The following is a 25,392-nucleotide window of genomic DNA, read 5'->3' as shown; positions in this document are numbered from 1 at the left end:
AATGCTTGTCTCTTAACTATCCCGCGCATGGGCAAGGCAGAGGTCCTTGGAATGGGACTGTGCCCTCTCCCTACCACAGGAGGTGGCCAGGTGCAGCTCCAACACGGCTTGACGATAAGGTAAGACCTTCCCTGGGCCCTTTCAGGCACATGCACATCGTTGCTGCCATAACTTTGAATTGCTTCACAGCCCTGAAGATCATGGCACTCTACAGCTCTGTTGTGGACTGTGGATGTTACTGCTTGCTAGGCTGCATTTTCGACGGCTACTGCCCTTCTGAAATATATTCGAACTGAGAGCTGCCATACCAAGATGGCTGCCTGCACACTGTTGTGTGATTGGTGCAGTTGATGCTCTGCCCCCATTGGCTCCAGCTCCTTTGTAATAGGCCAATGCGTAGCCGGCAGGCTTGGCCGGCCCTCCTCCAAAGACCCGATCCAGGCCCTTGACAAAATGCTTGTCTCTTAACTATCCCTCGCATGGGCAAGGCAGCAGTCCCTGGAATGGGACTGTGCCCTCTCCCTACCACAGGAGGTGGCCAGGTGCAGCTCCAACACGGATTGACGATAAGGTAAGACCGTCCCTGGGCCCTTTCAGGCACATGCACATCGTTGCTGCCATAACTTTGAATTGCTTCACTGCCCTGAAGATCGTGGCACTCTACAGCTCTGTTGTGAACTGTGGATGTTACTGCTTGCTAGGCTGCATTTTCGACGGCTACTGCCCTTCTGAAATATATTCGAACTGAGAGCTGCCATACCAAGATGGCTGCCTGCACACTGTTGTGTGATTGGTGCAGTTGATGCTCTGCCCCCATTGGCTCTAGCTCCTTTGTAATAGGCCAATGTGTAGCCGGCAGGCTTGGCCGGCCCTCCTCCAAAGACCCGATCCTGGCCCTGGACAAAATGCTTGTCTCTTAACTATCCCTCGCATGGGCAAGGCAGCAGTCCCTGGAATGGGACTGGGCCCTCTCCCTACCACGGGAGGTGGCAAGGTGCAGCTCCAACACGGCCTAACAATAAGGTAAGACCCTCAGTGGGCCCTTTCGGGCACACCCACGTCGGCGCTGCCATGACTTTGAATTGCTTCCCTGCCCTGAAGATCGTGGCACTCTACAGCTCTGTTGTGGACTATGGCTGTTACTGCTTGCTAGCCTGCATTTTCGACGGCAACTGCCCTACTGCAATATATTCCAACTGCAAGCTGCCATACCAAGATGGCTGCTGCACATCGTTGTGTGCTTGGTGCAGTTGATGCTCTGCCCCATTGGCTCTAGCTTCTTTGTAACAGGCCAATGAAAAGCCGGCAGGCTTGGCCGGCCCTCCTCCAAAGGCCCGATCCTGGCCCTGGACAAAATGCTTGTCTCTTAACTATCCAACGCATCGGCAAGGCAGCAGTCCCTGAAATGGGACTGTGCCCTCTCCCTACCACAGGAGGTGGCCAGGTGCAGCTCCAACACGGCTTGACGATAAGGTAAGACCTTCCATGGGCCCTTTCAGGCACATGCACATCGTTGCTGCCATAACTTTGAATTGCTTCACAGCCCTGAAGATCGTGGCACTCTACAGCTCTGTTGTGGACTGTGGATGTTACTGCTTGCTAGGCTGCATTTTCGAGGGCTACTGCCCTTCTGAAATATATTCGAACTGAGAGCTGCCATACCAAGATGGCTGCCTGCACACAGTTGTGTGATTTGTGCAGTTGATGCTCTGCCCCCATTGGCTCTAGCTCCTTTGTAATAGGCCAATGCGTAGCCGGCAGGCTTGGCCGGCCCTCCTCCAAAGACCTGATCCTGGCCCTGGACAAAATGCTTGTCACTTAACTATCCCTCGAATGGGCAAGGCAGCAGTCCCTGGAATGGCACTGGGCCCTCTCCCTACCACGGGAGGTGGCAAGGTGCAGCTCCAACACGGCCTAAGGATAAGGTAAGACCCTCCGTGGGCCCTTTCGGGCACACCCACGTCGGCGCTGCCATGACTTTGAATTGCTTCCCTGCCCTGAAGATCGTGGCACTCTACAGCTCTGTTGTGGACTATCGCTGTTACTGCTTGCTAGCCTGCATTTTCGACGGCAACTGCCCTACTGCAATATATTCCAACTGCAAGCTGCCATACCAAGATGGCTGCTGCACACCGTTGTGTGCTTGGTGCAGTAGATGCTCTGCCCCATTGGCTCAAGCTCCTTTGTAACAGGCCAATGAAAAGCCGGCAGGCTTGGCCGGCCCTCCTCCAAAGGCCCGATCCTGGGCCTGGACAAAATGCTTGTCTCTTAACTATCCCACGCATCGGCAAGGCAGCAGTCCTTGGAATGGGACTGCGCCCTCTCCATACCATGGGAGATGTCCAGGTGCAGCTCCAATACGGCTTGACGATAAGGTAAGACGCTCCATGGGCCCTTTCAGGCACGTGCACGTCGGCGCTGCCATGACTTTGAATTGCTTCCCTGAAGATCCTGACACTCTACAGCTCTGTTGTGGACTATGGATGTTACTGCTTGCTAGGCTGCATTTTCCACGACTACTGCTCTTCTGCAATATATTCGAAGAGCGAGCTGCCATACCAAGATGGCGGCCCACACACTGTGTTGTTGTATGCTTGGTGCAGTTGATGCTCTGCCCCCATTGGCTCTAGCTCTTGTAATGGTCCAGTGAGAAGGCGTTAGGCTTGGCCGGCTTGCATCCAAAGCCCCGATCCTGGCCCCCGACAAAGTGCTCCTCTCTTCACTATCCCGTGCATCGACAGGGTAGCAGTCCCTGTAATGGCACTGCGCACTCTCCCTGCCACGGGAAGTTGCCAGGTGCAGCTCCAACATGGCTTGACGATAAGGTAAGACCCTCCCTGGGCCCATTCAGGCACGCCCACGTCGGCGCTGCCATGACTTTGAATTGCTTCCCTGTCCTGAAGATCGTGGCACTCTACAGCTCTGTTGTGGATTATGGATGTTACTGCTTGCTAGGCTGCATTTTCGACGGCAACTGCCCTACTGCAATATATTCCAACTGCAAGCTGCCATACCAAGATGGCTGCTGCACATCGTTGTGTGCTTGGTGCAGTTGATGCTCTGCCCCATTGGCTCTAGCTTCTTTGTAACAGGCCAATGAAAAGCCGGCAGGCTTGGCCGGCCCTCATCCAAAGGCCCGATCCTGGCCCTGGACAAAATGCTTGTCTCTTAACTATCCCACGCATCGGCAAGGCAGCAGTCCCTGAAATGGGACTGTGCCCTCTCCCTACCACAGGATGTGGCCAGGTGCAGCTCCAACACGGCTTGACGATAAGGTAAGATCTTCCATGGGCCCTTTCAGGCACATGCACATCGTTGCTGCCATAACTTTGAATTGCTTCACAGCCCTGAAGATCGTGGCACTCTACAGCTCTGTTGTGGACTGTGGATGTTACTGCTTGCTAGGCTGCATTTTCGACGGCTACTGCCCTTCTGAAATATATTCGAACTGAGAGCTGCCATACCAAGATGGCTGCCTGCACACAGTTGTGTGATTTGTGCAGTTGATGCTCTGCCCCCATTGGCTCTAGCTCCTTTGTAATAGGCCAATGCGTAGCCGGCAGGCTTGGCCGGCCCTCCTCCAAAGACCCGATCCTGGCCCTGGACAAAATGCTTGTCTCTTAACTATCCCTCGAATGGGCAAGGCAGCAGTCCCTGGAATGGCACTGGGCCCTCTCCCTACCACCGGAGGTGGCAAGGTGCAGCTCCAACACGGCCTAACGATAAGGTAAGACCCTCCGTGGGCCCTTTCGGGCACACCCACGTCGGCGCTGCCATGACTTTGAATTGCTTCCCGGCCCTGAAGATCGTGGCACTCTACAGCTCTGTTGTGGACTATCGCTGTTACTGCTTGCTAGCCTGCATTTTCGACGACAACTGCCCTACTGCAATATATTCCAGCTGCAAGCTGCCATACCAAGATGGCTGCTGCACACCGTTGTGTGCTTGGTGCAGTTGATGCTCTGCCCCATTGGCTCTAGCTCCTTTGTAACAGGCCAATGAAAAGCCGGCAGGCTTGGCCGGCCCTCCTCCAAAGGCCCGATCCTGGGCCTGGACAAAATGCTTGTCTCTTAACTATCCCACGCATCGGCAAGGCAGCAGTACCTGGAATGGGACTACGCCCTCTCCATACCATGGGAGAGGTCCAGGTGCAGCTCCAATACGGCTTGACGATAAGGTAAGACCCTCCATGGGCCCTTTCAGGCACGTGCACGTCGGCGCTGCCATGACTTTGAATTGCTTCCCTGAAGATCCTGACACTCTACAGCTCTGTTGTGGACTATGGATGTTACTGCTTGCTAGGCTGCATTTTCCACGACTACTGCTCTTCTGCAATATATTCGAAGAGCGAGCTGCCATACCAAGATGGCGGCCCACACACTGTGTTGTTGTATGCTTGGTGCAGTTGATGCTCTGCCCCCATTGGCTCTAGCTCTTGTAATGGTCCAGTGAGAAGCCGTTAGGCTTGGCCGGCTTGCATCCAAAGCCCCGATCCTGGCCCCGGACAAAGTGCTCCTCTCTTCACTATCCCGTGCATCGACAGGGTAGCAGTCCCTGTAATGGCACTGCGCACTCTCCCTGCCACGGGAAGTTGCCAGGTGCAGCTCCAACATGGCTTGACGATAAGGTAAGACCCTCCCTGGGCCCATTCAGGCACGCCCACGTCGGCGCTGCCATGACTTTGAATTGCTTCCCTGTCCTGAAGATCGTGGCACTCTACAGCTCTGTTGTGGACTATGGCTGTTACTGCTTGCTAGCCTGCATTTTCAACGGCAACTGCCCTACTGCAATATGTTCCAACTGCAAGCTGCCATACCAAGATGGCTGCTGCACACCGTTGTGTGCTTGGTGCAGTTGATGCACTGCCCCATTGGCTCTAGCTTCTTTGTAACAGGCTAATGAAAAGCCGGCAGGCTTGGCCGGCCCTCCTCCAAAGGCCCGATCCTGGCCCTGGACAAAATGCTTGTCTCTTAACTATCCCACGCATCGGCAAGGCAGCAGTCCCTGGAATGGGACTGTGCCCTCTCCCTACCACAGGAGGTGGCCAGGTGCAGCTCCAACACGGCTTGACGATAAGGTAAGACCCTCCCTGGGCCCTTTCAGGCACATGCACATCGTTGCTGCCATAACTTTGAATTGCTTCACTGCCCTGAAGATTGTGGCACTCTACAGCTCTGTTGTGGACTGTGGATGTTACTGCTTGTTAGGCTGCATTTTCGACGGCTACTGCCCTTCTGAAATATATTCGAACTTAGAGCTGCCATACCAAGATGGCTGCCTGCACACTGTTGTGTGATTGGTGCAGTTGATGCTCTGCCCCCATTGGCTCTAGCTCCTTTGTAATAGGCCAATGTGTAGCCGGCAGGCTTGGCCGGCCCTCCTCCAAAGACCCCATTCTGGCCCTGGACAAAATGCTTGTCTCTTAACTATCCCTCGCATGGGCAAGGCAGCAGTCCCTGGAATGGGACTGGGCCCTCTCCCTACCACGGGAGGTGGCAAGGTGCAGCTCCAACACGGCCTAACAATAAGGTAAGACCCTCCGTGAGCCCTTTCGGGCACACCCACGTCGGCGCTGCCATGACTTTGAATTGCTTCCCTGCCCTGAAGATCGTGGCACTCTACAGCTCTGTTGTGGACTATGGCTGTTACTGCTTGCTAGCCTGCATTTTCGACGGCAACTGCCCTACTGCAATATATTCCAACTGCAAGCTGCCATACCAAGATGGCTGCTGCACATCGTTGTGTGCTTGGTGCAGTTGATGCTCTGCCCCATTGGCTCTAGCTTCTTTGTAACAGGCCAATGAAAAGCCGGCAGGCTTGGCCGGCCCTCCTCCAAAGGCCCGATCCTGGCCCTGGACAAAATGCTTGTCTCTTAACTATCCCACGCATCGGCAAGGCAGCAGTCCCTGAAATGGGACTGTGCCCTCTCCCTACCACAGGAGGTGGCCAGGTGCAGCTCCAACACGGCTTGACGATAAGGTAAGACCTTCCATGGGCCCTTTCAGGCACATGCACATCGTTGCTGCCATAACTTTGAATTGCTTCACTGCCCTGAAGATCGTGGCACTCTACAACTCTGTTGTGGACTGTGGATGTTACTGCTTGCTAGGCTGCATTTTCGACGGCTACTGCCCTTCTGAAATATATTCGAACTGAGAGCTGCCATACCAAGATGGCTGCCTGCACACAGTTGTGTGATTTGTGCAGTTGATGCTCTGCCCCCATTGGCTCTAGCTCCTTTGTAATAGGCCAATGCGTAGCCGGCAGGCTTGGCCGGCCCTCCTCCAAAGACCTGATCCTGGCCCTGGACAAAATGCTTGTCTCTTAACTATCCCTCGAATGGGCAAGGCAGCAGTCCCTGGAATGGCACTGGGCCCTCTCCCTACCACGGGAGGTGGCAAGGTGCAGCTCCAACACGGCCTAACGATAAGGTAAGACCCTCCGTGGGCCCTTTCGGGCACACCCACGTCGGCGCTGCTATGACTTTGAATTGCTTCCCTGCCCTGAAGATCGTGGCACTCTACAGCTCTGTTGTGGACTATCGCTGTTACTGCTTGCTAGCCTGCATTTTCGACGGCAACTGCCCTACTGCAATATATTCCAACTGCAAGCTGCCATACCAAGATGGCTGCTGCACACCGTTGTGTGCTTGGTGCAGTTGATGCTCTGCCCCATTGGCTCGAGCTCCTTTGTAACAGGCCAATGAAAAGCCGGCAGGCTTGGCCGGCCCTCCTCCAAAGGCCCGATCCTGGGCCTGGACAAAATGCTTGTCTCTTGACTATCCCACGCATCGGCAAGGCAGCAGTCCCTGGAATGGGACTGCGCCCTCTCCATACCATGGGAGATGTCCAGGTGCAGCTCCAATACGGCTTGACGATAAGGTAAGACCCTCCATGGGCCCTTTCAGGCACGTGCACGTCGGCGCTGCCATGACTTTGAATTGCTTCCCTGAAGATCCTGACACTCTACAGCTCTGTTGTGGACTATGGATGTTACTGCTTGCTAGGCTGCATTTTCCACGACTACTGCTCTTCTGCAATATATTCGAAGAGCGAGCTGCCATACCAAGATGGCGGCCCACACACTGTGTTGTTGTATGCTTGGTGCAGTTGATGCTCTGCCCCCATTGGCTCTAGCTCTTGTAATGGTCCAGTGAGAAGCCGTTAGGCTTGGCCGGCTTGCATCCAAAGCCCCGATCCTGGCCCCGGACAAAGTGCTCCTCTCTTCACTATCCCGTGCATCGACAGGGTAGCAGTCCCTGTAATGGCACTGCGCACTCTCCCTGCCACGGGAAGTTGCCAGGTGCAGCTCCAACATGGCTTGACGATAAGGTAAGACCCTCCCTGGGCCCATTCAGGCACGCCCACGTCGGCGCTGCCATGACTTTGAATTGCTTCCCTGTCCTGAAGATCGTGGCACTCTACAGCTCTGTTGTGGATTATGGATGTTACTGCTTGCTAGGCTGCATTTTCGACGGCAACTGCCCTACTGCAATATATTCCAACTGCAAGCTGCCATACCAAGATGGCTGCTGCACATCGTTGTGTGCTTGGTGCAGTTGATGCTCTGCCCCATTGGCTCTAGCTTCTTTGTAACAGGCCAATGAAAAGCCGGCAGGCTTGGCCGGCCCTCATCCAAAGGCCCGATCCTGGCCCTGGACAAAATGCTTGTCTCTTAACTATCCCACGCATCGGCAAGGCAGCAGTCCCTGAAATGGGACTGTGCCCTCTCCCTACCACAGGAGGTGGCCAGGTGCAGCTCCAACACGGCTTGACGATAAGGTAAGACCTTCCATGGGCCCTTTCAGGCACATGCACATCGTTGCTGCCATAACTTTGAATTGCTTCACAGCCCTGAAGATCGTGGCACTCTACAGCTCTGTTGTGGACTGTGGATGTTACTGCTTGCTAGGCTGCATTTTCGACGGCTACTGCCCTTCTGAAATATATTCGAACTGAGAGCTGCCATACCAAGATGGCTGCCTGCACACAGTTGTGTGATTTGTGCAGTTGATGCTCTGCCCCCATTGGCTCTAGCTCCTTTGTAATAGGCCAATGCGTAGCCGGCAGGCTTGGCCGGCCCTCCTCCAAAGACCCGATCCTGGCCCTGGACAAAATGCTTGTCTCTTAACTATCCCTCGAATGGGCAAGGCAGCAGTCCCTGGAATGGCACTGGGCCCTCTCCCTACCACGGGAGGTGGCAAGGTGCAGCTCCAACACGGCCTAACGATAAGGTAAGACCCTCCGTGGGCCCTTTCGGGCACACCCACGTCGGCGCTGCCATGACTTTGAATTGCTTCCCTGCCCTGAAGATCGTGGCACTCTACAGCTCTGTTGTGGACTATCGCTGTTACTGCTTGCTAGCCTGCATTTTCGACGGCAACTGCCCTACTGCAATATATTCCAACTGCAAGCTGCCATACCAAGATGGCTGCTGCACACCGTTGTGTGCTTGGTGCAGTTGATGCTCTGCCCCATTGGCTCTAGCTCCTTTGTAACAGGCCAATGAAAAGCCGGCAGGCTTGGCCGGCCCTCCTCCAAAGGCCCGATCCTGGGCCTGGACAAAATGCTTGTCTCTTAACTATCCCACGCATCGGCAAGGCAGCAGTCCCTGGAATGGGACTACGCCCTCTCCATACCATGGGAGAGGTCCAGGTGCAGCTCCAATACGGCTTGACGATAAGGTAAGACCCTCCATGGGCCCTTTCAGGCACGTGCACGTCGGCGCTGCCATGACTTTGAATTGCTTCCCTGAAGATCCTGACACTCTACAGCTCTGTTGTGGACTATGGATGTTACTGCTTGCTAGGCTGCATTTTCCACGACTACTGCTCTTCTGCAATATATTCGAAGAGCGAGCTGCCATACCAAGATGGCGGCCCACACACTGTGTTGTTGTATGCTTGGTGCAGTTGATGCTCTGCCCCCATTGGCTCTAGCTCTTGTAATGGTCCAGTGAGAAGCCGTTAGGCTTGGCCGGCTTGCATCCAAAGCCCCGATCCTGGCCCCGGACAAAGTGCTCCTCTCTTCACTATCCCGTGCATCGACAGGGTAGCAGTCCTTGTAATGGCACTGCGCACTCTCCCTGCCACGGGAAGTTGCCAGGTGCAGCTCCAACATGGCTTGACGATAAGGTAAGACCCTCCCTGGGCCCATTCAGGCACGCCCACGTCGGCGCTGCCATGACTTTGAATTGCTTCCCTGTCCTGAAGATCGTGGCACTCTACAGCTCTGTTGTGGACTATGGCTGTTACTGCTTGCTAGCCTGCATTTTCAACGGCAACTGCCCTACTGCAATATGTTCCAACTGCAAGCTGCCATACCAAGATGGCTGCTGCACACCGTTGTGTGCTTGGTGCAGTTGATGCACTGCCCCATTGGCTCTAGCTTCTTTGTAACAGGCTAATGAAAAGCCGGCAGGCTTGGCCGGCCCTCCTCCAAAGGCCCGATCCTGGCCCTGGACAAAATGCTTGTCTCTTAACTATCCCACGCATCGGCAAGGCAGCAGTCCCTAGAATGGGACTGTGCCCTCTCCCTACCACAGGAGGTGGCCAGGTGCAGCTCCAACACGGCTTGACGATAAGGTAAGACCCTCCCTGGGCCCTTTCAGGCACATGCACATCGTTGCTGCCATAACTTTGAATTGCTTTACTGCCCTGAAGATTGTGGCACTCTACAGCTCTGTTGTGGACTGTGGATGTTACTGCTTGCTAGGCTGCATTTTCGACGGCTACTGCCCTTCTGAAATATATTCGAACTTAGAGCTGCCATACCAAGATGGCTGCCTGCACACTGTTGTGTGATTGGTGCAGTTGATGCTCTGCCCCCATTGGCTCTAGCTCCTTTGTAATAGGCCAATGTGTAGCCGGCAGGCTTGGCCGGCCCTCCTCCAAAGACCCCATTCTGGCCCTGGACAAAATGCTTGTCTCTTAACTATCCCTCGCATGGGCAAGGCAGCAGTCCCTGGAATGGGACTGGGCCCTCTCCCTACCACGGGAGGTGGCAAGGTGCAGCTCCAACACGGCCTAACAATAAGGTAAGACCCTCCGTGAGCCCTTTCGGGCACACCCACGTCGGCGCTGCCATGACTTTGAATTGCTTCCCTGCCCTGAAGATCGTGGCACTCTACAGCTCTGTTGTGGACTATGGCTGTTACTGCTTGCTAGCCTGCATTTTCGACGGCAACTGCCCTACTGCAATATGTTCCAACTGCAAGCTGCCATACCAAGATGGCTGCTGCACACCGTTGTGTGCTTGGTGCAGTTGATGCTCTGCCCCATTGGCTCTAGCTTCTTTGTAAAGGCTAATGAAAAGCCGGCAGTCTTGGCCGGCCCTCCTCCAAAGGCCCGATCCTGGCCCTGGACAAAATGCTTGTCTCTTAACTATCCCACGCATCGGCAAGGCAGCAGTCCCTGGAATGGGACTGTGCCCTCTCCCTACCACAGGAGGTGGCCAGGTGCAGCTCCAACACAGCTTGACGATAAGGTAAGACCCTCCCTGGGCCCTTTCAGGCACATGCACATCGTTGCTGCCATAACTTTGAATTGCTTCACTGCCCTGAAGATCGTGGCACTCTACAACTCTGTTGTGGACTGTGGATGTTACTGCTTGCTAGGCTGCATTTTCAACGGCTACTGCCCTTCTGAAATATATTCGAACTGAGAGCTGCCATACCAAGATGGCTGCCTGCACACTGTTGTGTGATTGGTGCAGTTGATGCTCTGCCCCCATTGGCTCTAGCTCCTTTGTAATGGGCCAATGAGAAGCCGGCAGGTTTGGCTGGCCCTCCTCCGAAGGCCTGATCCTGGCCCTGGACAAAATGCTTGTCTCTTAACTATCCCGCGCATGGGCAAGGCAGCAGTCCCTGGAATGGGACTGTGCCCTCTCCCTACCACAGGAGGTGGCCAGGTGCAGCTCCAACACGGCTTGACGATAAGGTAAGACCCTCCCTGGTCCTTTTCAGGCACACGCACGTCAGCACTGCCATGACTTTTAATTGCTTCCCTGCCCTGAAGATCGTGGCACTCTACAGCTCTGTTGTGGACTATGGCTGTTACTGCTTGCTAGCCTGCATTTTTTCGACGGCAACTGCCCTACTGCAATATATTCCAACAGCAAGCTGCCATACCAAGATGGCTGCTGCACACCGTTGTGTGCTTGGTGCAGTTGATGCTCTGCCCCCATTGGCTCTAGCTCCTTTGTTACAGGCCAATGAAAAGCCGGCAGGCTTGGCCGGCCCTCCTCCAAAGGCCTGATCCTGGCCCTGGACAAAATGCTTGTCTCTTAACTATCCCGCGCATGGGCAAGGCAGCAGTCTCTGGAATGGAACTGTGCGCTCTCCCTACCAGAGGAGGTGGCCAGGTGCAGCTCCAACTCGGCTTGACGATAAGGGAAGACCCTCCCTGGGCTCTTTCAAGCACACGCACGTCAGCACTGCCATGACTTAGAATTGCTTCCCTGCCCTGAAGATCGTGGCACTCTACAGCTCTGTTGTGGACTGTGGATGTTACTGCTTGCTAGGCTCCATTTTCAACGGCAATTGCCCTACTGCAATATATTCCAACTGCAAGCTGCCATACCAAGATGTGCTGCCTACACACTGTTGTGTTGCTTGGTGCAGTTGATGCTCTGCCCCCATTGGCTCTAGCTCCTTTGTAATGGGCCAATGAGAAACCGGCAGGCTTGGCCGGCCCTCCTCCAAAGGCCTGATCCTGGCCCTGGACAAAATGCTTGTCTCTTAACTATCCCGTGCATGGGCAAGGCAGCAGTCCCTGGAATGGGATTGTGCCCTCTCCCTACCAGAGGAGGTGGCCAGGTGCAGCTCCCAACACGGCTTGACGATAAGGTAAGACCCTCCCTGGGCCCTTTCAGGCACACGCACGTCACCACTGCCATGACATTGAATTGCTTCCCTGCCCTGAAGATCGTGGCACTCTACAGCTCTGTTATGGACTATGGATGTTACTGCTTGCTAGGCTGCATTTTCGACGGCAACTGCCCTACTGCAATATATTCCAACTGCAAGCTGCCATACCAAGATGTGCTGCCTGCACACTGTTGTGTGCTTGGTGCAGTTGATGCTTCGCCCCCATCGGTTCTAGCTCCCTTGTGATGGGCCAATGAGAAGCCGGCAGGCTTTGCCGGCCCTCCTCCAAAGGCCTGATCCTGGCCCTGGACAAAATGCTTGTCTCTTAACTATTCCGCGCTTGGGCAAGCCGCGCTTGGGCAAGGCAGCAGTCCCTGGAATGGGACTGTGCCCTCTCCCTACCACAGGAGGTGGCCAGGTGCAGCTCCAACACGGCTTGACGATAAGGTAAGACCCTCCGTGGGCCCTTTCGGGCACACCCACGTCGGCGCTGCCATGACTTTGAATTGCTTCCCTGCCCTGAAGATCGTGGCACTCTACAGCTCTGTTGTGGACTATGGCTGTTACTGCTTGCTAGCCTGCATTTTCGACGGCAACTGCAATATATTCCAACTGCAAGCTGCCATACCAAGATGGCTGCTGCACACCGTTGTGTGCTTGGTGCAGTTGATGCTCTGCCCCATTGGCTCTAGCTCCTTTGTAACAGGCCAATGAAAAGCCGGCAGGCTTGGCCGGCCCTCCTCCAAAGGCCCGATCCTGGCCCTGGACAAAATGCTTGTCTCTTAACTATCCCACGCATCGGCAAGGCAGCAGTCCCTGGAATGGGACTACGCCCTCTCCATACCATGGGAGATGTCCAGTTGCAGCTCCAATACGGCTTGACGATAAGGTAAGACCCTCCATGGGCCCTTTCAGGCACGTCGGCGCTGCCATGACTTTGAATTGCTTCCCTGAAGATCCTGACACTCTACAGCTCTGTTGTGGACTATGGATGTTACTGCTTGCTAGGCTGCATTTTCCACGACTACTACTCTTCTGCAATATATTCGAAGAGCGAGCTGCCATACCAAGATGGCGGCCCACACACTTTGTTGTTGTATGCTTGGTGCAGTTGATGCTCTGCCCCCATTGGCTCTAGCTTTTGTAATGGTCCAGTGAGAAGCCGTTAGGCTTGGCCGGCCCGCATCCGAAGCCCCGATCCTGGCCCCGGACAAAGTGCTCCTCTCTTCACTATCCCGTGCATCGGCAGGGTAGCAGTCCCTGTAATGGCACTGCGCACACTCCCTGCCACGGGAAGTTGCCAGGTGCAGCTCCAACATGGCTTGACGATAAGGTAAGACCCTCCCTGGGCCCTTTCAGGCACACGCACATCGTCGCTGCCATGACATTGAATTACTTCCCTGCCCTGAAGATCGTGGCACTCTACAGCTCTGTTGTGGACTGTGGATGTTACTGCTTGCTAGGCTGCATTTTCGACGCCTACCTCCCTTCTGCATTATATTCGAACTGTGAGCTGCCATACCAAGATGGCGGCCTACACAATGTGTTGTTGTGTGCTTGGTGCAGTTGATGCTCTGACCCCATTGGCTCTGGCTTCTTTGTAATGGGCCAGTGAGAAGCTGGCAGGCTTGGCCGGCCCTCCTCGAAAGGCCTGATCCTGGCCATGGACAAAATGCTTGTCTCTTAACTATACCGCTCATGGGCAAGGCAGCAGTCCCTGGAATGGGACTGTGCCCTCTCCCTACCACAGGAGGTGGCCAGGTGCAGCTCCAACACGGCTTGACGATAAGGTAAGACCCTCCCTGGGCCCATTCAGGCACGCCCACGTCGGCGCTGCCATGACTTTGAATTGCTTCCCTGTCCTGAAGATCGTGGCACTCTACAGCTCTGTTGTGGATTATGGATGTTACTGCTTGCTAGGCTGCATTTTCGACGGCAATTGCCCTACTACAATATATAATCGAACTACGAGCTGCCATACCAAGATGGCAGCCCGCACACTGTGTTGTTCTGTGCTTGGTGCAGTTGATGCTCTGCCCCATTGGCTCTGGCCCCTTTGTAATGGGCCAATGAGAAGCCGCAGGCTTAGCCGGCACTCATCCGAAGGCCCGATCCTGCACCCAGACAAAATATTCCCCTCTTCACTATCCCGCGCATCGACCAGGCAGCAGTCCCTGGAATGGCACTGCGCTCTCTCCCTACCACGGGAGGTTGCCAGATGCAGCTTCAACATGGCTTGACGATAAGGTAAGACCCTCCCTGGGCCCTTTCAGGCACACGCACACCGTAGCTGCCATGACATTGAATTGCTTCCTTGCCCTGAAGATCGTGGCACTCTACAGCTCTGTAGTGGACTGTGGATGTTATTGCTTGCTAGGCTGCATTTCCGACGGCTACTGCCCTTCTGAAATATATTCGAACTGAGAGCTGCCATACCAAGATGGCGGCCTGCACACTGTCTTGTTGTGTGCTTGGTGCAGTTTAACCTCTGCCCACATTGGCTCTAGCTCCTTTGTAATGGGCCAATGAGAAGCCGGCAGGCTTGGCCAGCCCTCCTTCAAAGGCCTGATCCTGGCTCTGGACAAAATGCTTGTCTCTTAACTATCCCACTCATCGGCAAGACAGCAGTCCCTTGAATGGCACTGCGCCCACTCTCTACCACGGGAGGCTGCCAGGTGCACCTCCAATACGGCTTGATGATAAGGTAAGACCCTCCCTGGGCCCTTTCAGGCACACGCACATCGTCGCTGCCATGAAATTGAATTGCTTCCCTGCCCTGAAGATCGTGACACTCTACAGCACTGTGGATTTTACTGCTTGCTAGGCTGCATTTTCTACACCTACTGCCCTTCTGCAATATATTCGAACTGTGAGCTGCCATACCAAGATGGCGGCCTGCACACTGTGTTGTTGTGTGTTTGGTGCAGTTAATGCTCTGACCCCATTGGCTCTGGCTCCTTTGTAATGGGCCAATGACAAGTCGGCAGGCTAGGCCGGCCAACCTCCAAAGGCCTGAACCTGGCCCTGGACAAAATGCTTGTCTCTTAACTATCCCGCGCATGGGCAAGGCAGCAGTCCCTGGAATGGGACTGTGCCCTCTCGCTACCACAGGGGGTGGCCAGGTGCAGCTCCAACATGGCTTGACGATAAGGTAAGACCCTCCCTGGGCCCTTTCAGGCACACGCACGTCAGCACTGCCATGACTTAGAATTGCATCCCTGCCCTGAAGATCGTGGCAATCTACAGCTCTGTTGTGGACTGTGGATGTTACTGCTTGCTAGGCTCCATTTTCAATGACAACTGCCCTACTGCAATATATTCCAACTGCAAGCTGCCATACCAAGATGTGCTGCCCACACACTGTTGTGTGCTTGGTGCAGTTGATGGTCTGCCCCCATTGGCTCTAGCTCCTTTGTAATGGGCCAATGAGAAGCCGGCAGGCTTGGCCGGCCCTCCTCCAAAGGCCGGATCCTGGCCCTGGACAAAATGCTTGTCTCTTAACTATCCCGCGCATGGGCAAGGCAGAGGTCCTTGGAATGGGACTGTGCCCTCTCCCTACCACAGGAGGTGGCCAGGTGCAGCTCCAACACGGCTTGACGATAAGGTAAGACCTTCCCTGGGCCCTTTCAGGCACATGCACATCGTTGCTGCCATAACTTTGAATTGCTTCACAGCCCTGAAGATCATGGCACTCTACAGCTCTGTTGTGGACTGTGGATGTTACTGCTTGCTAGGCTGCATTTTCGACGGCTACTGCCCTTCTGAAATATATTCGAACTGAGAGCTGCCATACCAAGATGGCTGCCTGCACACTGTTGTGTGATTGGTGCAGTTGATGCTCTGCCCCCATTGGCTCTAGCTCCTTTGTAATAGGCCAATGCGTAGCCGGCAGGCTTGGCCGGCCCTCCTCCAAAGACCCGATCCAGGCCCTTGACAAAATGCTTGTCTCTTAACTATCCCTCGCATGGGCAAGGCAGCAGTCCCTGGAATGGGACTGTGCCCTCTCCCTACCACAGGAGGTGGCCAGGTGCAGCTCCAACACAGCTTGACGATAAGGTAAGACCCTCCCTGGGCCCTTTCAGGCACATGCACATCGTTGCTGCCATAACTTTGAATTGCTTCACTGCCCTGAAGATCGTGGCACTCTACAGCTCTGTTGTGAACTGTGGATGTTACTGCTTGCTAGGCTGCATTTTCGACGGCTACTGCCCTTCTGAAATATATTCGAACTGAGAGCTGCCATACCAAGATGGCTTCCTGCACACTGTTGTGTGATTGGTGCAGTTGATGCTCTGCCCCCATTGGCTCTAGCTCCTTTGTAATAGGCCAATGTGTAGCCCGAAGTCTTGGCCGGCCCTCCTCCAAAGACCCGATCCTGGCCAAGGACAAAATGCTTGTCTCTTAACTATCCCTCGCATGGGCAAGGCAGCAGTCCCTGGAATGGGACTGGGCCCTCTCCCTACCATGGGAGGTGGCAAGGTGCAGCTCCAACACGGCCTAGCGATAAGGTAAGACCCTCCGTGGGCCCTTTCGGGCACACCCACGTCGGCGCTGCCATGACTTTGAATTGCTTCCCTGCCGTGAAGATCGTGGCACTCTACAGCTCTGTTGTGGACTATGGCTGTTACTGCTTGCTAGCCTGCATTTTCGACGGCAACTGCCCTACTGCAATATGTTCCAACTGCAAGCTGCCATACCAAGATGGCTGGTGCACACCGTTGTGTGCTTGGTGCAGTTGATGCTCTGCCCCATTGGCTCTAGCTTCTTTGTAACAGGCCAATGAAAAGCCGGCAGGCTTGGCCGGCCCTCCTCCAAAGGCCTGATCCTGGCCCTGGACAAAATGCTTGTCTCTTAACTATCCCACGCATCGGCAAGGCAGCAGTCCCTGGAATGGGACTGTGCCCTCTCCCTACCACAGGAGGTGGCCAGGTGCAGCTCCAACACGGCTTGACGATAAGGTAAGACCCTCCCTGGGCCCTTTCAGGCACGCGCACGTCAGCACTGCCATGACTTTGAATTGCTTCCCTGCCCTGAAGATCGTGGCACTCTAAGCTCTGTTGTGGACTATGGATGTTACTGCTTGCTAGGCTGCATTTTCGATGGCTACTGCTGTTCTGCAATATAATTGAACTGCAAGCTGCTATACCAAGATGGCGGCCCGCACACTGTTGTGTGCTTGGTGCAGTTGATGCTTCGCCCCCATCGGCTCTAGTTCCCTTGTGATGGGCCAATGAGAAGCCGGCAGGCTTGGCCGGCCCTCCTCCAAAGGCCTGATCCTGGCCCTGGACAAAATGCTTGTCCCTTAACTATCCCGCGCATGGGCAAGGCAGCAGTCCCTGGAATGGGACTGTGCCCTCTCCCTACCACAGGAGGTGGCCAGGTGCAGCTCCAACACGGCTTGACGATAAGGTAAGACCCTCCCTGGGCCCTTTCAGGCACACGCACGTCAGCACTGCCATGACATTGAATTGCTTCCCTGCCCTGAAGATCGTGGCACTCTACAGCTCTGTTATGGACTATGGATGTTACTGCTTGCTAGGCTGCATTTTCGACGGCAACTGCCCTACTGCAATATATTCCAACTGCAAGCTGCCATACCAAGATGTGCTGCCTGCACACTGTTGTGTGCTTGGTGCAGTTGATGCTTCGCCCCCATCGGCTCTAGTTCCCTTGTGATGGGCCAATGAGAAGCCGGCAGGCTTGGCCGGCCCTCCTCCAAAGGCCTGATCCTGGCCCTGGACAAAATGCTTGTCTCTTAACTATCCCGCGCATGGGCAAGGCAGCAGTCCCTGGAATGGGACTGTGCCCTCTCCCTACCACAGGAGGTGGCCAGGTGCAGCTCCAAAACAGCTTGACGATAAGGTAAGACCCTCCCTGGGCCCTTTCAGGCACATGCACATTGTTGCTGCCATAACTTTGAATTGCTTCACTGCCCTGAAGATCGTGGCACTCTACAGCTCTGTTGTGGACTGTGGATGTTACTGCTTGCTAGGCTGAATTTTCGACGGCTACTGCCCTTCTGAAATATATTCGAACTGAGAGCTGCCATACCAAGATGGCTGCCTGCACACTGTTGTGTGCTTGGTGCAGTTGATGCTCTGCCCCCATTGGCTCTAGCTCCTTTGTAATAGGCCAATGTGTAGCCGGCAGGCTTGGCCGGCCCTCCTCCAAAGACCCGATCCTGGCCCTGGACAAAATGCTTGTCTCTTAACTATCCCTCGCATGGGCAAGGCAGCAGTCCCTGGAATGGGACTGGGCCCTCTCCCTACCACGGGAGGTGGCAAGGTGCAGGTCCAACACAGCCTAACGATAAGATAAGACCCTCCGTGGGCCCTTTCGGGCACACCCACGTCGGCGCTGCCATGACTTTGAATTGCTCCCCTGCCCTGAAGATCGTGGCACTCTACAGCTCTGTTGTGGACTATGGCTGTTACTGCTTGCTAGCCTGCATTTTCGACGGCAACTGCCCTACTGCAATATATTCCAACTGCAAGCTGCCATACCAAGATGGCTGCTGCACATCGTTGTGTGCTTGGTGCAGTTGATGCTCTGCCCCGTTGGCTCTAGCTTCTTTGTAACAGGCCAATGAAAAGCCGGCAGGCTTGGCCGGCCCTCCTCCAAAGGCCCGATCCTGGCCCTGGACAAAATGCTTGTCTCTTAACTATCCCACGCATCGGCAAGGCAGCAGTCCCTGAAATGGGACTGTGCCCTCTCCCTACCACAGGAGGTGGCCAGGTGCAGCTCCAACACGGCTTGACGATAAGGTAAGACCTTCCATGGGCCCTTTCAGGCACATGCACATCGTTGCTGCCATAACTTTGAATTGCTTCACAGCCCTGAAGATCGTGGCACTCTACAGCTCTGTTGTGGACTGTGGATGTTACTGCTTGCTAGGCTGCATTTTCGACGGCTACTGCCCTTCTGAAATATATTCGAACTTAGAGCTGCCATACCAAGATGTGCTGCCTGCACACTGTTGTGTGCTTGGTGCAGTTGATGCTTCGCCCCCATCGGTTCTAGCTCCCTTGTGATGGGCCAATGAGAAGCCGGCAGGCTTTGCCGGCCCTCCTCCAAAGGCCTGATCCTGGCCCTGGACAAAATGCTTGTCTCTTAACTATTCCGCGCTTGGGCAAGCCGCGCTTGGGCAAGGCAGCAGTCCCTGGAATGGGACTGTGCCCTCTCCCTACCACAGGAGGTGGCCAGGTGCAGCTCCAACACGGCTTGACGATAAGGTAAGACCCTCCGTGGGCCCTTTCGGGCACACCCACGTCGGCGCTGCCATGACTTTGAATTGCTTCCCTGCCCTGAAGATCGTGGCACTCTACAGCTCTGTTGTGGACTATGGCTGTTACTGCTTGCTAGCCTGCATTTTCGACGGCAACTGCAATATATTCCAACTGCAAGCTGCCATACCAAGATGGCTGCTGCACACCGTTGTGTGCTTGGTGCAGTTGATGCTCTGCCCCATTGGCTCTAGCTCCTTTGTAACAGGCCAATGAAAAGCCGGCAGGCTTGGCCGGCCCTCCTCCAAAGGCCCGATCCTGGCCCTGGACAAAATGCTTGTCTCTTAACTATCCCACGCATCGGCAAGGCAGCAGTCCCTGGAATGGGACTACGCCCTCTCCATACCATGGGAGATGTCCAGTTGCAGCTCCAATACGGCTTGACGATAAGGTAAGACCCTCCATGGGCCCTTTCAGGCACGTCGGCGCTGCCATGACTTTGAATTGCTTCCCTGAAGATCCTGACACTCTACAGCTCTGTTGTGGACTATGGATGTTACTGCTTGCTAGGCTGCATTTTCCACGACTACTACTCTTCTGCAATATATTCGAAGAGCGAGCTGCCATACCAAGATGGCGGCCCACACACTTTGTTGTTGTATGCTTGGTGCAGTTGATGCTCTGCCCCCATTGGCTCTAGCTTTTGTAATGGTCCAGTGAGAAGCCGTTAGGCTTGGCCGGCCCGCATCCGAAGCCCCGATCCTGGCCCCGGACAAAGTGCTCCCCTCTTCACTATCCCGTGCATCGGCAGGGTAGCAGTCCCTGTAATGGCACTGCGCACACTCCCTGCCACGGGAAGTTGCCAGGTGCAGCTCCAACATGGCTTGACGATAAGGTAAGACCCTCCCTGGGCCCTTTCAGGCACACGCACATCGTCGCTGCCATGACATTGAATTACTTCCCTGCCCTGAAGATCGTGGCACTCTACAGCTCTGTTGTGGACTGTGGATGTTACTGCTTGCTAGGCTGCATTTTCGACGCCTACCTCCCTTCTGCATTATATTCGAACTGTGAGCTGCCATACCAAGATGGCGGCCTACACAATGTGTTGTTGTGTGCTTGGTGCAGTTGATGCTCTGACCCCATTGGCTCTGGCTTCTTTGTAATGGGCCAGTGAGAAGCTGGCAGGCTTGGCCGGCCCTCCTCGAAAGGCCTGATCCTGGCCATGGACAAAATGCTTGTCTCTTAACTATACCGCTCATGGGCAAGGCAGCAGTCCCTGGAATGGGACTGTGCCCTCTCCCTACCACAGGAGGTGGCCAGGTGCAGCTCCAACACGGCTTGACGATAAGGTAAGACCCTCCCTGGGCCCATTCAGGCACGCCCACGTCGGCGCTGCCATGACTTTGAATTGCTTCCCTGTCCTGAAGATCGTGGCACTCTACAGCTCTGTTGTGGATTATGGATGTTACTGCTTGCTAGGCTGCATTTTCGACAGCAATTGCCCTACTACAATATATAATCGAACTACGAGCTGCCATACCAAGATGGCAGCCCGCACACTGTGTTGTTCTGTGCTTGGTGCAGTTGATGCTCTGCCCCATTGGCTCTGGCTCCTTTGTAATGGGCCAATGAGAAGCCGCAGGCTTAGCCGGCACTCATCCGAAGGCCCGATCCTGCACCCAGACAAAATATTCCCCTCTTCACTATCCCGCGCATCGACCAGGCAGCAGTCCCTGGAATGGCACTGCGCTCTCTCCCTACCACGGGAGGTTGCCAGATGCAGCTTCAACATGGCTTGACGATAAGGTAAGACCCTCCCTGGGCCCTTTCAGGCACACGCACACCGTAGCTGCCATGACATTGAATTGCTTCCTTGCCCTGAAGATCGTGGCACTCTACAGCTCTGTAGTGGACTGTGGATGTTATTGCTTGCTAGGCTGCATTTCCGACGGCTACTGCCCTTCTGAAATATATTCGAACTGAGAGCTGCCATACCAAGATGGCGGCCTGCACACTGTCTTGTTGTGTGCTTGGTGCAGTTTAACCTCTGCCCACATTGGCTCTAGCTCCTTTGTAATGGGCCAATGAGAAGCCGGCAGGCTTGGCCAGCCCTCCTTCAAAGGCCTGATCCTGGCTCTGGACAAAATGCTTGTCTCTTAACTATCCCACTCATCGGCAAGACAGCAGTCCCTTGAATGGCACTGCGCCCACTCTCTACCACGGGAGGCTGCCAGGTGCACCTCCAATACGGCTTGATGATAAGGTAAGACCCTCCCTGGGCCCTTTCAGGCACACGCACATCGTCGCTGCCATGAAATTGAATTGCTTCCCTGCCCTGAAGATCGTGACACTCTACAGCACTGTGGATTTTACTGCTTGCTAGGCTGCATTTTCTACACCTACTGCCCTTCTGCAATATATTCGAACTGTGAGCTGCCATACCAAGATGGCGGCCTGCACACTGTGTTGTTGTGTGTTTGGTGCAGTTAATGCTCTGACCCCATTGGCTCTGGCTCCTTTGTAATGGGCCAATGACAAGTCGGCAGGCTAGGCCGGCCAACCTCCAAAGGCCTGAACCTGGCCCTGGACAAAATGCTTGTCTCTTAACTATCCCGCGCATGGGCAAGGCAGCAGTCCCTGGAATGGGACTGTGCCCTCTCGCTACCACAGGGGGTGGCCAGGTGCAGCTCCAACATGGCTTGACGATAAGGTAAGACCCTCCCTGGGCCCTTTCAGGCACACGCACGTCAGCACTGCCATGATTTAGAATTGCATCCCTGCCCTGAAGATCGTGGCAATCTACAGCTCTGTTGTGGACTGTGGATGTTACTGCTTGCTAGGCTCCATTTTCGACGGCAACTGCCCTACTGCAATATGTTCCAACTGCAAGCTGCCATACCAAGATGGCTGCTGCACACCGTTGTGTGCTTGGTGCAGTTGATGCTCTGCCCCATTGGCTCTAGCTTCTTTGTAAAGGCTAATGAAAAGCCGGCAGTCTTGGCCGGCCCTCCTCCAAAGGCCCGATCCTGGCCCTGGACAAAATGCTTGTCTCTTAACTATCCCACGCATCGGCAAGACAGCAGTCCCTGGAATGGGACTGTGCCCTCTCCCTACCACAGGAGGTGGCCAGGTGCAGCTCCAACACAGCTTGACGATAAGGTAAGACCCTCCCTGGGCCCTTTCAGGCACATGCACATCGTTGCTGCCATAACTTTGAATTGCTTCACTGCCCTGAAGATCGTGGCACTCTACAACTCTGTTGTGGACTGTGGATGTTACTGCTTGCTAGGCTGCATTTTCAACGGCTACTGCCCTTCTGAAATATATTCGAACTGAGAGCTGCCATACCAAGATGGCTGCCTGCACACTGTTGTGTGATTGGTGCAGTTGATGCTCTGCCCCCATTGGCTCTAGCTCCTTTGTAATGGGCCAATGAGAAGCCGGCAGGTTTGGCTGGCCCTCCTCCGAAGGCCTGATCCTGGCCCTGGACAAAATGCTTGTCTCTTAACTATCCCGCGCATGGGCAAGGCAGCAGTCCCTGGAATGGGACTGTGCCCTCTCCCTACCACAGGAGGTGGCCAGGTGCAGCTCCAACACGGCTTGACGATAAGGTAAGACCCTCCCTGGTCCTTTTCAGGCACACGCACGTCAGCACTGCCATGACTTTTAATTGCTTCCCTGCCCTGAAGATCGTGGCACTCTACAGCTCTGTTGTGGACTATGGCTGTTACTGCTTGCTAGCCTGCATTTTTTCGACGGCAACTGCCCTACTGCAATATATTCCAACAGCAAGCTGCCATACCAAGATGGCTGCTGCACACCGTTGTGTGCTTGGTGCAGTTGATGCTCTGCCCCCATTGGCTCTAGCTCCTTTGTTACAGGCCAATGAAAAGCCGGCAGGCTTGGCCGGCCCTCCTCCAAAGGCCTGATCCTGGCCCTGGACAAAATGCTTGTCTCTTAACTATCCCGCGCATGGGCAAGGCAGCAGTCTCTGGAATGGAACTGTGCGCTCTCCCTACCAGAGGAGGTGGCCAGGTGCAGCTCCAACTCGGCTTGACGATAAGGGAAGACCCTCCCTGGGCTCTTTCAAGCACACGCACGTCAGCACTGCCATGACTTAGAATTGCTTCCCTGCCCTGAAGATCGTGGCACTCTACAGCTCTGTTGTGGACTGTGGATGTTACTGCTTGCTAGGCTCCATTTTCAACGGCAATTGCCCTACTGCAATATATTCCAACTGCAAGCTGCCATACCAAGATGTGCTGCCTACACACTGTTGTGTTGCTTGGTGCAGTTGATGCTCTGCCCCCATTGGCTCTAGCTCCTTTGTAATGGGCCAATGAGAAACCGGCAGGCTTGGCCGGCCCTCCTCCAAAGGCCTGATCCTGGCCCTGGACAAAATGCTTGTCTCTTAACTATCCCGTGCATGGGCAAGGCAGCAGTCCCTGGAATGGGATTGTGCCCTCTCCCTACCAGAGGAGGTGGCCAGGTGCAGCTCCCAACACGGCTTGACGATAAGGTAAGACCCTCCCTGGGCCCTTTCAGGCACACGCACGTCACCACTGCCATGACATTGAATTGCTTCCCTGCCCTGAAGATCGTGGCACTCTACAGCTCTGTTATGGACTATGGATGTTACTGCTTGCTAGGCTGCATTTTCGACGGCAACTGCCCTACTGCAATATATTCCAACTGCAAGCTGCCATACCAAGATGTGCTGCCTGCACACTGTTGTGTGCTTGGTGCAGTTGATGCTTCGCCCTCATCGGTTCTAGCTCCCTTGTGATGGGCCAATGAGAAGCCGGCAGGCTTTGCCGGCCCTCCTCCAAAGGCCTGATCCTGGCCCTGGACAAAATGCTTGTCTCTTAACTATTCCGCGCTTGGGCAAGCCGCGCTTGGGCAAGGCAGCAGTCCCTGGAATGGGACTGTGCCCTCTCCCTACCACAGGAGGTGGCCAGGTGCAGCTCCAACACGGCTTGACGATAAGGTAAGACCCTCCGTGGGCCCTTTCGGGCACACCCACGTCGGCGCTGCCATGACTTTGAATTGCTTCCCTGCCCTGAAGATCGTGGCACTCTACAGCTCTGTTGTGGACTATGGCTGTTACTGCTTGCTAGCCTGCATTTTCGACGGCAACTGCAATATATTCCAACTGCAAGCTGCCATACCAAGATGGCTGCTGCACACCGTTGTGTGCTTGGTGCAGTTGATGCTCTGCCCCATTGGCTCTAGCTCCTTTGTAACAGGCCAATGAAAAGCCGGCAGGCTTGGCCGGCCCTCCTCCAAAGGCCCGATCCTGGCCCTGGACAAAATGCTTGTCTCTTAACTATCCCACGCATCGGCAAGGCAGCAGTCCCTGGAATGGGACTACGCCCTCTCCATACCATGGGAGATGTCCAGTTGCAGCTCCAATACGGCTTGACGATAAGGTAAGACCCTCCATGGGCCCTTTCAGGCACGTCGGCGCTGCCATGACTTTGAATTGCTTCCCTGAAGATCCTGACACTCTACAGCTCTGTTGTGGACTATGGATGTTACTGCTTGCTAGGCTGCATTTTCCACGACTACTACTCTTCTGCAATATATTCGAAGAGCGAGCTGCCATACCAAGATGGCGGCCCACACACTTTGTTGTTGTATGCTTGGTGCAGTTGATGCTCTGCCCCCATTGGCTCTAGCTTTTGTAATGGTCCAGTGAGAAGCCGTTAGGCTTGGCCGGCCCGCATCCGAAGCCCCGATCCTGGCCCCGGACAAAGTGCTCCTCTCTTCACTATCCCGTGCATCGGCAGGGTAGCAGTCCCTGTAATGGCACTGCGCACACTCCCTGCCACGGGAAGTTGCCAGGTGCAGCTCCAACATGGCTTGACGATAAGGTAAGACCCTCCCTGGGCCCTTTCAGGCACACGCACATCGTCGCTGCCATGACATTGAATTACTTCCCTGCCCTGAAGATCGTGGCACTCTACAGCTCTGTTGTGGACTGTGGATGTTACTGCTTGCTAGGCTGCATTTTCGACGCCTACCTCCCTTCTGCATTATATTCGAACTGTGAGCTGCCATACCAAGATGGCGGCCTACACAATGTGTTGTTGTGTGCTTGGTGCAGTTGATGCTCTGACCCCATTGGCTCTGGCTTCTTTGTAATGGGCCAGTGAGAAGCTGGCAGGCTTGGCCGGCCCTCCTCGAAAGGCCTGATCCTGGCCATGGACAAAATGCTTGTCTCTTAACTATACCGCTCATGGGCAAGGCAGCAGTCCCTGGAATGGGACTGTGCCCTCTCCCTACCACAGGAGGTGGCCAG

Source organism: Ambystoma mexicanum, chromosome 1p (genome assembly GCF_040938575.1).
Source record: "Ambystoma mexicanum isolate Mex_15411 chromosome 1p, UKY_AmexF1_1, whole genome shotgun sequence".
In the NCBI taxonomy this organism is placed as follows: Eukaryota; Metazoa; Chordata; class Amphibia; order Caudata; family Ambystomatidae; genus Ambystoma; species Ambystoma mexicanum.
This window is presented reverse-complemented; position numbering follows the sequence as displayed.